Raw genomic sequence first — 12,386 nt, forward strand, 5'->3', positions numbered from 1 at the left:
ACATTAAGACCAGAAGAGGGCCTGAGAACAAACCTTGAAGAACTCCATGTTTAAAGCTGGATGGCAGAAGATAAGCCTGCAATGCATAGTAGAGGAAGTAGCCAGAGAGAGAAAAGGAAAGCCTGAAAATGTATCATGGAAGCCAAGGGGAAGAAGATACAAGGATGGAGCAGTCAACTGCATTTAATGGCACTGAGAAGGCAAAATGAGGACCAAAAATGTCTACCAATGTTCTGGCAAATGGAGAACAAAAGAGACCTCAGTAAAACCCATGTCAGTAGTTGATGGGGACAGAAGACGAAAGTGCAGTAGATCCTGATAACCCATATTATCCAATCTAAACTCTTGGTACTAGAATTTAAGACCTTTCCTTCATTGTTCCTCAAGTTGTTTTCAACTTAAGCTTTCATATATAATTTTCAAAGTGTCTCTTTGCCTCAGCTATGCCAGTCCCTCTACAGGTTTCTTTTCTCATTCTTTTTACATGTCCCTTTTTGATTCTCTCTGCCAACTAAGTCTATGAAATACCTTCATTGGCTAGCAGAGGTTGCAGGGTAAGAAGCATTTGAGAGAAGAAAAATCTTTAAACAAAAGTTTTATGAGTTTTGCAAAAGGGTGTGGGTGAGAAGGGGGAAGGTAGTACTCTCTTTAATGTTAACAATGGTAAAGAAGAAAACTGACGGGATGACTCAGCACTGCTGAGTCAGCTTGAACATTAATGTTATTGATGACTTGAGTCATAATTTGCCAGTGGTTGTTCACAACTCAAGAAGAGGCTGAATGAGCACAATCTCATTTGAATTTATTCAGCATGTTCAATACTCTCTTATTTTATTACATATTAAACAAGGTGGAAGATTTTGTCTTTATTTTACTGGTGAGGAAACTAAGGGCTTCTCTAGCAATTGCATAGAAATGGTTCAGTCTAGTGGGAAACATCTGCCCTTTGCCTTTGGAGAAACCTAGATTCAAATACAGCTGATGTCAGGGACTAAGCTGGAGGACCTTGGACATCTGCTTGGCTTTTCTGATTCTTATTCCTCATCTGTTAAATGAGGATAATAATATTGTCATGAAGATTAAATTATATAAACCCACAGCTGAGCATAAACAGGCATTCAACAGTTATTAGTTTTCTTTCCCTTCCCTCCTTAAATTTCAAAATCCCAAAAGAAAAAGCACCACCAGCTGCACGTGGATATGCTTAACCTTGAGGGCTGGCAGGAAGTGATGAATGGTAAGGGGAACTCAGCCTCTCACCAAAATGCATGCTTTTGGAACTAAGTCTCCATCTTCCACAGACATTATTTGGCACAAGTAAAAATTAGAACTCATGAAGAGGTTATGCTGGCCTATTGGACTGACTGAGTTTGTCGAGTCAAGGCATAGTGTGCACATGTGAGGAGAGGGGCCATGACTTATATTTCTGTGTCCTCATGGCCCCTAGTACAGTATCAGAACCTACCAGATACCTTAAGAAACAGAGGATGGTGTGTTGGCTAGTTAAAGCAGATTTAAAAATCCTGGCTGAAAAAAAAAAATCTCAATTTAGTTTTGACACAAACTCTGCATGACTTGGGGGCAAATTACATAAAACATTGCAACTTTATTTCTTTGCCGAGCCATTTCGAGCCAAAATGTGAGAATAAAAACAAAACAAAAAACCCAACCTAAACTAAACCAAACCAAAGCAAACCAGACTAAACCAAAGCAAACCAAACTAAACCAAAAACAAACAAACAAACAAAAACCAAAAAAGCAAGCATAAAACTTTCTGTAAAAATATAAATGCTTAATTGTAACAGTTCAACACATACACACATGCAGGGATTCAGTATGCATTTCCACGGAAAACCCTAAAGACTCACAAGTGTTGCATTTGTACTAATTTCAGAGGTTTAATTTGTTTTTCTTTAAAAAAGGTTTCCTCAGTTCTTTGCAAAGGTCAGTAAATGAAGATTTTTTCTTTTAACATTTTTTATTTAAAAATTGGAAATATTCAAACTGTCTCTAATAGTAAACAGCACATTTCAAACTTCATTTTACTTTAGTGATTCAGGTGTTATTGACTCCAGGAACAGAATGGATGGAACCCCAGGAGCTTGGAGTGCTCCCTAAAAGCCATCAGGCATGGATCAAGGCAGTGAGCTGCCAGATGTCTTCGATACTGACACAATGACTTCAGCAAAAAATGACCTGGGGGCTTTGAAAGGAGTCTTTCCAAAATAGCCATTCACCAGAAAGTCATAGGATGTCTTACATATTTACTTTCTATGACTGCAGCTGCGTGCTTTAGGAGCAAATGAGACCAAAGATTGAAAATGTTTCCAAAGCCAATTTTAGGATTTAGGATTTCCAATCCCCTCCCACTATCACTCTCCTAAGTGAGGAGAGGGAAGTGAGCACTGTCTTAATTTTCCCATCCACTACTGACATTTTTACAAGAGGTTGCAGTCAGAGGAAATAAATATGTCCCAGCTGATTTTGTCCTTTTTTAAAAAAAAACAAACTGGGAACATAATTTTGTTTCTTCTGATATTTTAATATATAGAGAATGCTAAGCAAAGAAAGAAATAATCTACTATGGGCAGTTGATGGACTGGGAATTCCACATAGAGAAGACTTTGGATTGGGGAAATACCATATTGATAACATGTTTTTATTTCAGCAGGACCCTTTCCTCTCCCTCTTTCAGCTATAAGTTCCATTTTTATCCACTTGGCATCTGTGGAAGATTTTGATTTTGTGTGGATTTAATGTTTCCATAACTAAAAAAAAATAAAAATAAAAACCACTGGGTAAGAAAAATGTCTAAACCTATCAAAACGAAATTTATTGATGGCAAATGAAAATCCTAAGTTCTGGTTTAAAAAGTCAGTGGCACATATATGCAATAAAAATAGTAGCCCCAGAGATCAGCATATGATAGGACCCAAATAAAGGTACAGGCCTATGAGAGAGGGAGAGAAAGTAATGGGTAGGGGTAACTTTTGAAGTATTAGTCATACTCTATTTTCCATTTAAAAATGTCTAATTTCTTTAGGTTTTTATCATAGGGCCCATTTCCCTACCACTTGTTTTCAGTGCTTTCCTTTGCACATGATATAGGCATAAACAACACTGCCTATAATTGGGAAGTTCAACTTTATTTATTTTTGAAGTACTACTTCTATGTCCTAAATTCATAATTGATTTTAATTGCTATTCTCTTTAACTTCCTCAGATATTTATTTGATTTATAAAACTACATATTTTCTTAAGTACCTAGGCCACCATTTACAAAGGAAGACACTCTAAAACTGGACATCAATTAAAAAAATGCGACATCATTATTTTAGTCATCTCAGCAGGGTAAGAAAACACGTTCTCCAACTATTCCCTAATCTTTGGACAGAGTAATGATTCACAGCCAAACAGAATATCTCAAAATCTGGGGAGGATGGAACAATAGAGTTAATAAAGTCACAGAATCTTTGTGAAGGATCAGCATATATCATCCCAACTAAAAAAGTAATTAGAGAAGTTGATATAAAGCAATGTGTCCTATCTATTAGCATTCTTTGAAATTCCCATGAAAGGCGTGAACTTTCTCTCCAGAAAAATCCACAAACGCACACACTCACACATTTTCACAAACTATTTATGACCTCCAATCCATCTATGGGCATTATTGGTAACCCCATGTTACGGACTGAATTATGTTCTCCCAAAATTCATATGTTGAAGTGCTAACCCCCAATGTGACTATTTGAAGATAGTGTCTTTAAAGAAGTAATTGAGGTTAAATGAGATCATAAGGGTGGAGCCCTAACGCAATAGGACTAGTGTCCTTATAAGTAGAGGAAGAGACACCAGGGGTGTGATCATGCATAGAAGAAGCCATGTGAGGACACAGTGAGAAGGCGGCCATCTGCAAGCCATGTAGAGAAGCCTCAGGAGAAACCAACCCTGTCAACACCTTGATCTTGGCCTTCCAGCCTCCAGAACTGTGAGTAATAAATTTCTGTTGTTTAAGCTGCCCTGTCCATGGTATTTTGTTATGGCAGCCCTAGCATATTAATACACCCCATTATCAGATATGAAGGAAAGTGTGGTTTGATTAGTGTTGCTAAGTACAGGCCACTGCTGTTTAATACCTGAACTATTCTGTATCAGGCAGCAATTTAAGGAGCTATTCTACGTCACGCTGGCTGATGCTCCTACCTGATAGTTTACCTAAGATCACATAATCAGAGACTTCCAGAATGGGAAGGACCTACTTTTAAGTGTCTTACAAGCTATCACAGCTCTAGTAGCATCTTCCTTAGAAAATAAAACAGAAAATACTTCATTGGAGCTAAAGTTGTACATATGTAAGTTAGCAACTTAAACTGGGGAAAAAAAAAAAAGTACAATAGAATCAACCCATAACTAGTCCATGAGTTCATGAGTCAATAGCTAAGAAAAAGAAAAATTCTCAAGAATTTTCAGCTTCTGATGGTGTTTACAGATGCAAGATGTCTAGGACTTTGTCTCATGACAGGGTCTAACTGTTTAGGTGCCTGGGGAAGAGTCTCACTCAGATAACTGAAGTTGTTTTAAATTTAAATTTCCCACGTATAACATCTCTGGGGTGTCCACCTGGGCCGAAATTTCCACCTAAGGACGGGCCACTTTAAATGCCCATCCCCTGCTTCATGCAAGCTACAGAAGTTGCAGCACAGAGGAGAATAAGGCATGTTAAATACCCTCTCTTCCACGTAATACTGCAGAGTGGCTTGCCTTCCATTTTCCCATTTTCTCTGGATCTCTCTGTAATTACCAAGACCTGTTACTTCTGCTTATTATTATTTTTGTTTATTTCTGCTTACACCGACAGACTCACATAAGGCAGGAACCCACTACTTTCAAAAGGCATCTTCTCCCTACATGGAAGGGAAGAAGCCTTTGAAGAGGAAACAGGGTCAGTGGGAGCTGAGTTCAAAGCACCCCCAATGGCTAAGAAGCAAGAGAAGACTTCAAACAGGGAAAGGGCCAGTCTTTGATGAAGCTGAAAATTCAAAAGAATTTCTTCTGCTGGCCTAATGAGGAGATTCTTCCACATTCACCTGTAGGGAGAGGAGGTGGCATCATTACTAACCTGTGAGATTTAGTGTAAACTAACCGGGACCAGGAACTTCAGCATAGGGGCTTCAGTGTTGCTGTGGTGGAAGTTTTTGTTTAGTCTTAAGAATTTAAAAATGATTTGAAATGGTTCCTTGAATTATATTTTCTGAAAGACTTTGAAAATGATCCGCACTCCCTGTTGAAACATTCAGAATTTCAGTACAAATATTGAGGACTTCAGATAATGAGTACACAGTAAATGCATCATTGATTATCAGCTTATGGATAAATACTTTGCTTGGGGATCATCTGTTCATATACACAGTGTGAAATAATTAATGAGTTCCTGATGGCAGAGGCATAGTACTCCTAACTTCCCTACATGGCTATGCTAAAGATTTGTTAATTGGAGAATTTGTCCCAGCATCCCAACTTGACATTTGAAAAGCATATTCTCAAAGAATAACAACGGCATAAATAAACGTAAGTTAGAGTAGTTTGGTTGGCATGCTACTTAGTCTACTTTGGGTAAAATGGCTCTTATCTGGAGGTAAGCCCAGGGATTTAACTCCATTGTTTTTATAAGGAAATCCTACTGAATTCTTAGTTCCAACCAAGCAAGAAACAAGTTTTGGAACATGACCCTTTCAAAATACCCAGGGAATGCCTATGGTACTTACCAGACATGGCAGACAAATTCTAAGATGTATTTTCAATGATACCAGCTTCCTGGTATCTATGCCTTTGTTTGAAGATAGGCACGGATTTGCTTTTAACTCATGGTATTTGGTAAAGTTGATAAGATATCACCTCTATGATTAGTTTAGATGAGACTGTGGGTTCTGTTTTGCTAGCAGGCTACTTCCCTTGCTGGCTTTGATGAGGCACGTAGCTATGCTGGGGAAGCCCACATAGCAAGACCTAAAGGGAGCATCCTCTGGCCAACAGATGGCTAGAAACAGAGGCCCTCAGTCCAGCAGCCCTTGAAGAACTGAATCCTGCCAACAGCCATGTGCACTTACAAGCAGATCCTTCCCCACTCAATCCTTCTAATAAGACCCCAACCCTGGCTGACACTTTGCATCTTGTAAGAGGCCCTGTAGCAAAAGACCCAGCTAAACCACGTTTGGAGCCCTGACCTTCAGAAACTGTGAGATGATAAATATGTGCTGTTTTAGGCTGCGAAGTTTGTAGTAATTTGTTATGGAGCCACAGAAAAAACCTAAGAAACCAAGTGTAGATTCATCTAACTATTCCAACTTTACCCATCCAAGTTCAGACTAGCCCACCATCATTTCAACTGGGCCTTCAACGCTGTTTCAAAATAATTTTATTTACCTTATTAACTTCTTAGCATATTAAGGATTTTATTGCAAAATTTCTCTTCTCTTGTTGAACATCCCCAATTCTCCCGCATATTCTGTCTATTCAATTATCCAGTATTTTTTGGGTTGCTATACTGTTAGCTGTTCCTATAACATGCACTAAGAGAAAGATGAAGTGGATGGTAAGAATACTCTAAAGTCTGGCAGAAAGGATGGTATTCACATAAATATCTGTTTTCAAGAGAGAAATAAGTGACATAGAAAAAGGATAAGGTGACATGAAAATTCCAAGGAGGAGAAAGTTCTGTCTGTGGGGAGGATAGAGTTTGATTAAGCTTTGGAGATGGAGAAATGGAGAGTAGAAATGGAAAGAAGATATACAGGCGTACCTTGGAAATATTGCAGGTTTGATTCTAGACCACACTGCAAATATTGCAATAAATCGAGTCACACAAACTTTCTGGTTTCCCAGTTGCAAATTAATGGTATGTTTACACTATACTGCAGTCTATTAAGTGTACAATAGCATTATGTCTAAAAAATGTACATATCTTAATTAAAAAATACTTCATTGCTAAAAATGCTATCATCTGAGCCTTCAGTGAGTCATAAAAGTAACATCAAAGATCACTGATGGCAGATCACCAAAACAAATATAACAATTATGAAAAAGTCTGAAATATTGTGAGAATTACCAAAACATGACACAAAGACACGAAGTGAGCAAGTATTGTTAGGAAGATGGAGCCAATAGACTTGCTCGATGCAGGGTTGCCACAAACCTTCAATTTGTAAAAAAGATAACATCTGCAAAGTGCAATAAAGCAAAATGCAATAAAACAAGGTCTGTTTGTATTGAGGTTTATTTCAGAAACAACAGTTTGCTTGATTTAAAGGGAACAAAAGGAAGGGCAGAATGCCTTTCTTATCCAGAGTGTGTATGCAGGTGGTGAAAGGAAGAACAGTGGAAAGAATTGTAAAAAGCCAGGGGCCAGGATAGGATGCAGAAAAAGGCCAGAAAAGTCCCAGCTTTCAAGTTCAGTGCCATCTGAGGCCAGAGGAGTCATTTGGGTGCACAGAACCAGAAAATAAAAAACAATTAGAAGGAAACCAGAGAATGCATTAATTCATTCAACAAACATGCACCTGTAATGTGCAGCCCAGTTCTACTCTCATGAAGCTTGCAGACCACCTATGTCAGCAGATCTAGTCATGATGTTACCCTGAACCTACCTCAGGCCACAGTCCCCTCTAGTTTGCAAACAAATAGCATCAGATAGGTTGTCTCTCAATGTAAGAACTCTGGAGACTTCCAGGGAACATTTAAGACAGTATAGGTATTACATACCTAGGGGTTCTATAAAGAGTGCCATAAGTTGGATAACAAAACAATAAAATTTTATTCCCTCACAGTCCTAGAGGCTAGAAATCTGAAGTTAAAGTGTCGGTAGGGATGCAGTGCTTCCAAAGTCTCCAGGGGAGAATCCTTCCTTACCTCTTCCAGCATCTTGAGGCTGCCAACATTCTCTGGCTTGTGGCTGCATCACTCCAACCTCCGCCTCCGTGGTCAGATTGCCTCCTCTTCTCCTCTGTTCTGTCTAATCTCCCTCTGCCTTTCTCATATAACGACACTCATGATTCAGGATAAGCTCCTCCTTTCTAGATCCTTAACGAATCACATCATTTTGCCATCTAAGTTAACAGTCATTCTTTTGCCATAATAGGTAAAATTCACAGGTTCTGTAAATTAAGATGAGGACATATTTTTTGGTCAAAAATTTTTACATTTCAATCTAAATAACTCATGGAACTACTTTGAGATGTATAACTTCCCTAATGTTTGGTGTTGTAGTTAGCCCATACTCAAACCAGGGTAATTAGCAGGAAAGCATTTGAAACAAAAAAGCCACATGGTTCCTTCAGGGACAGAGGGTAGGGGAGGAAGAATATAAAGAGCTGCTTCCTATTGGAGAGCCAGCCTGGATGGGAAAGCATTCATGGAGAAGAGCGATTGAACCCCTGGGCCTGAGCTCAGGGCACACAGACAGCTGGGCTGAAGGGGGACCAGGCCAGACGTCAACCCACAGCGGTGCTGATGTGGCTCGCCTTGTTGTGGACAGCTGCAGTGCTTTCTGAGAAGCGCCACGGTGCCTGCCATGCTCACAGTTTCCTTTTCCTAAGGGATTTATTATGCATAGCTTGTCATGCTGTATATCCCATGACTCTCCATTCCTGGTTGAAGCCACCTGGATGCAGAACCAGTGGTTGATCCACAGCCAGCCTTCGGCAGGCAGTCTGTGACCCTCATGGTGACTTGCTTGTTGCGATATGTACTCAGTGGAGGTGCATCATATGGAATCCTGACTGCTGATTCCAGTCTTTCTTTTATTTATGTATTTGGCTGTGTTGGGTCTTCGTTGCTGCGCGCGGGCTTTCTTTAGTTGAGGCGAGCAGGGTCTACTCTTCGTTGCGGTGCGTGAACTTCTCATCGCGGTGGCTTCTCTTGTTGCAGAGCACGGGCTCTAGGTGAGTGGGCTTCAGTAGTTGTGGCTCACGGGCTCTAGAGCTTAGGGTCAGTAGTTGTGGCGCACGGGCTTAGTTGCCCCATGGCACGTGGGATCTTCCCGGACCAGGGCTCGAACCTGTGTCCCCTGCATTGGCAGGCGGATTCTTTTTTTTTTTTTTAAAGATTGATTGATTGATTGATTGCTATGTTGGGTCTTCGTTTTTGTGCTAGGGCTTTCTCTAGTTGCAGCAAGCGGGGGCCACTCTTCATCGCGGTGCATGGGCCTCTCACTTTCGCGGCCTCTCTTGTTGCGGAGCACAGGCTCCAGACGCGCAGGCTCAGTAGTTGTGGCTCACGGGCCCAGTTGCTCCGCGGCATGTGGGATCTTCCCAGACCAGGGCGCGAACCCGTGTCCCCTGCATTAGCAGGCAGATTCTCAACCACTGCGCCACCAGGGAAGCCCCCAGTCTTGCTTTTAGAGGCTTTAAGTGGTAGACACACAGAGAGCATCAGCAAACAGTAGGGTGAGCTAAAGCAAGAGACACAAGAAGAAGGCAGAAAGCAGAAGCCATGAGATAGTAGAAGCTCTGCGTAAACAGAAGCTTTGATGTGGGAAGGTCGTCTGTAGCAGCAGCAGAAACCATAGCTGGTTATGGAATGAGAAGTCCAGAGGGAGGAACAGAGATGGAAGAGCTGAGCATTGAACTTGGGAGGCTATTAGAGTTGCTGTCGGGTTTCTAGAACTACTTTCAGATGAAAGGAGCTACTGTCCGGTCCTGGCCTTAACAATGACCTATGTTCGCTTCTCTGTGAGGCCCGGCTGTAAGGCTGCCCAGCTGGTGTTATGTCTTCCCTCACTTTACCGTGTACCCTCCTACTGCATCCACGTGTACTTCAGTGAAAGAACCTGAAACACAGCCTGCACATCCCATTGGTGTCAATAAATAGTTAATAACTGATTATTCTGCCAGTGTGAAACTGACTGTGCATGGAGGAAAGAGCTTCAAACCAACCCTTTGTCCCCAAAGAAGAAACATGAGTCAAGGGACATCCCCATGCCTGGAAGTGGCTTTAGGATTTTCTTCAGCTGTGGGCATTAACATCCAGTGTGAAAACCCTTTAAAAACTGCAATGTATTTGTAAATGACAATTAAATTACTTTGTGGTACACTTGCCCTAATTTTAAAAATGTGCATACTATATAATTATGTGCTTAACTTTCACTTAATACTAACAGCCCCTCTGACAAACCAAAATTAAATGTAAGTGGGGGTTGGTTATTTCATTTCCTTTTAAAGAATGAACGTGCTCTAGATGCTGAAAATGAATATTAGATGATAGGTTGTTCTGTTTCATATATTTTGCAAATTTAAGTTTTTCAGTGGTGGCATCATTTCAGATCTATTACGCTCTTGACGTTTGCTGCACCTCAGAATCTCTGTGGAACTTTGAGAATATATGTCTTACCCTGGGAGATTCTGATTAATGAGGAATTCAAGTAACTGATGGGAGCTGTAGGAAGGGGGGGGGGGTTGGGTTACACCTACTTTTTGCCTTGATTCAAGTTCAATCAACTGAACTCACATAACTTGACCCCTGGCTTGGTGTTGAGCGGGTCGTGTACATCAGCATGGCTGATCTGTGGGTGGGAGACGCTCGCCCCTTTGGTTTTCATCAGTGATCCCTCTCTGTTTGCAGTGTACTCAGAAAAGCTCTTCTCTGAGGGTGATGGGGTATGGCTTCCCTCCCACTACTCCCCTCAAAACCTTCCAGGCCTGACAAGCAACCGAGACAGGGTTTTAGGGTTTTACAAGCTTTAGCCTGGTATCTGTAATTACATCCTAAATTTCAGAGTACTAGAGACATCAAACTGTGCCTTCAAGAATATGTGAGGAAGCATGGTCTTCCATGTACCATTGTGATGCACTGTATGTAAACAGGCAGCTCTAGCCGTGCTTTCATGGAGACACTTACAGCTCGGGACTAAAATACCTTCCCTTGGCTTAAACTTACATGCATATATGGGTAAGTACTGGTAGCACATTTTTTTTTTCCTGTAGAAATAATACAGAATTATTAGTTTCATAGATAATATTATTTTCAGGGCTCATAAAAACTCCACTGACTCTTAATAGTCATAAGACAGTCCCAGGAAACCACTAAGGAGCACTTGCCTTCTGAGCCAGGCACTGACGTTCATCACAGCTCGATGTGCCAGAGACAGAACCCAGGGAGGGTTGCTAGCAACTTCATCTGCGTTCAGGGGTACAAGAAGCCAAAGAAGAGTCTCTTAGACACTGGTCAGTGGGGTTCTTATGATTTTGCAAGGAAAAGCCAGAGGAAAACAGAGAGACCAAGAACTTTTGAATCAGATCCACCCAAGTTCAAATCCAGATCCTCCTATCTATCAGCAGTCTGATCTCCATAGACTCAATGAACACAGCAGCAGGCAGCAAGGGGTAATGTTTACAGATCCAGGGAAAGACTGCCTAGATTTGAATCCTGGCTCTCCCACTTACAGCTAGGAGCTCTTAGGCCAGTTTTTTTTTTCTTTTTTTTTAAGGCAATTTATTTACTTATTTAGGCCAGTTTTTTTTAACCTCTCTGCATTTCAGTTTCTTCCTCTATGAGACGGGAATATTCGTAATGAAGAATGAACCTACCCAAAGAGAGGTCTGGTCTTTGCTCTTAGCTATTAGGACTTGCTCTCTAGACCCTTGGAATATCCTGCCTGATGGGGAGTGTCTTTGTTTGCCTGGGAACTTTGGCCACCAGCCAATCTAAGAATGTGATTTTATGATGAGGGCTTTGGGCCGCGTGGTAGCAGTTCTGCCCCCAGGAAGGACTGGAGACTGAAGGTCAGCCATGCGGGCAGTATGGGATTGAGCCCCAGTAAAACTCTGGACACCAAAGGCTCAGGTGAGCTTCCCTGGCTGGCTGTACTCTGTGCACAGGGTCACACACCCTCACCAGGAGGAATTCACGCTGTTCAACTGAAGTTCCACATGTGGATCCATCCAGGACTCTGCTCTGTGCCTGTTCCCTTGGCTGATTTTATCTGTGTCCTTTTCCTGTAATAAACATAAGCAGGAGCCTAGCAGCATTCAGTGAGTTCTGTGAGTCCTTCTAGTGGATTTGTGAACCTGAGGATGGTTTCAAGAACCCCTGAACTTGCAATGGGTGTCAGTAGTGAGGCTGGTCTTGTGTAATTTTGTAGTTGGCTCTCACTGTGGGCTGAACCTTTTGCATTCCCTCATATAGTTGTTGAGAGGGTTACACAAGTTTTGACATGCAAAATATCTAGGACAATACATAGTATATAAATTGCTCAATAAATGTTGGCTTTTATTTTATAAACTTTACACACACTTACAAATCATTTTTTAAATGAACACGTACTATGTGCCTGTTTCTGTGTTGAATGGCTCAAATGGATTGTCTCATTTATTTCCCACTAACTCTATGGGGAA

General features: G+C 41.1%; 1 protein-coding gene and 1 long non-coding RNA gene across 7 annotated transcripts in view; both read right to left on the reverse strand.

Moving 5' to 3' along the window:
- Positions 1 to 12,386, reverse strand: part of LOC309634953 — a 738,917-nt gene that overhangs the window by 170,634 nt on the left and 555,897 nt on the right. The window lies entirely within an intron of this gene.
- Positions 1 to 12,386, reverse strand: part of AIG1 (androgen induced 1) — a 228,254-nt gene that overhangs the window by 59,949 nt on the left and 155,919 nt on the right. For 3 of the 6 annotated variants that reach the window (XR_014248502.1, XR_014248503.1, XR_014248504.1), the window contains one exon: positions 10,386 to 11,169. The exons of the other annotated variants lie outside the window; for them this stretch is intronic. The gene's annotated coding sequence lies outside the window, so the exon portion shown is untranslated. Of the gene's footprint in view, positions 1 to 10,385; positions 11,170 to 12,386 lie in introns of those variants that run through there. 6 annotated transcript variants of the gene reach the window in all.

Source organism: Balaenoptera borealis, assembly GCF_965194805.1.
Source record: "Balaenoptera borealis genome assembly, chromosome: 9".
Taxonomy (NCBI): domain Eukaryota; kingdom Metazoa; phylum Chordata; class Mammalia; order Artiodactyla; family Balaenopteridae; genus Balaenoptera; species Balaenoptera borealis.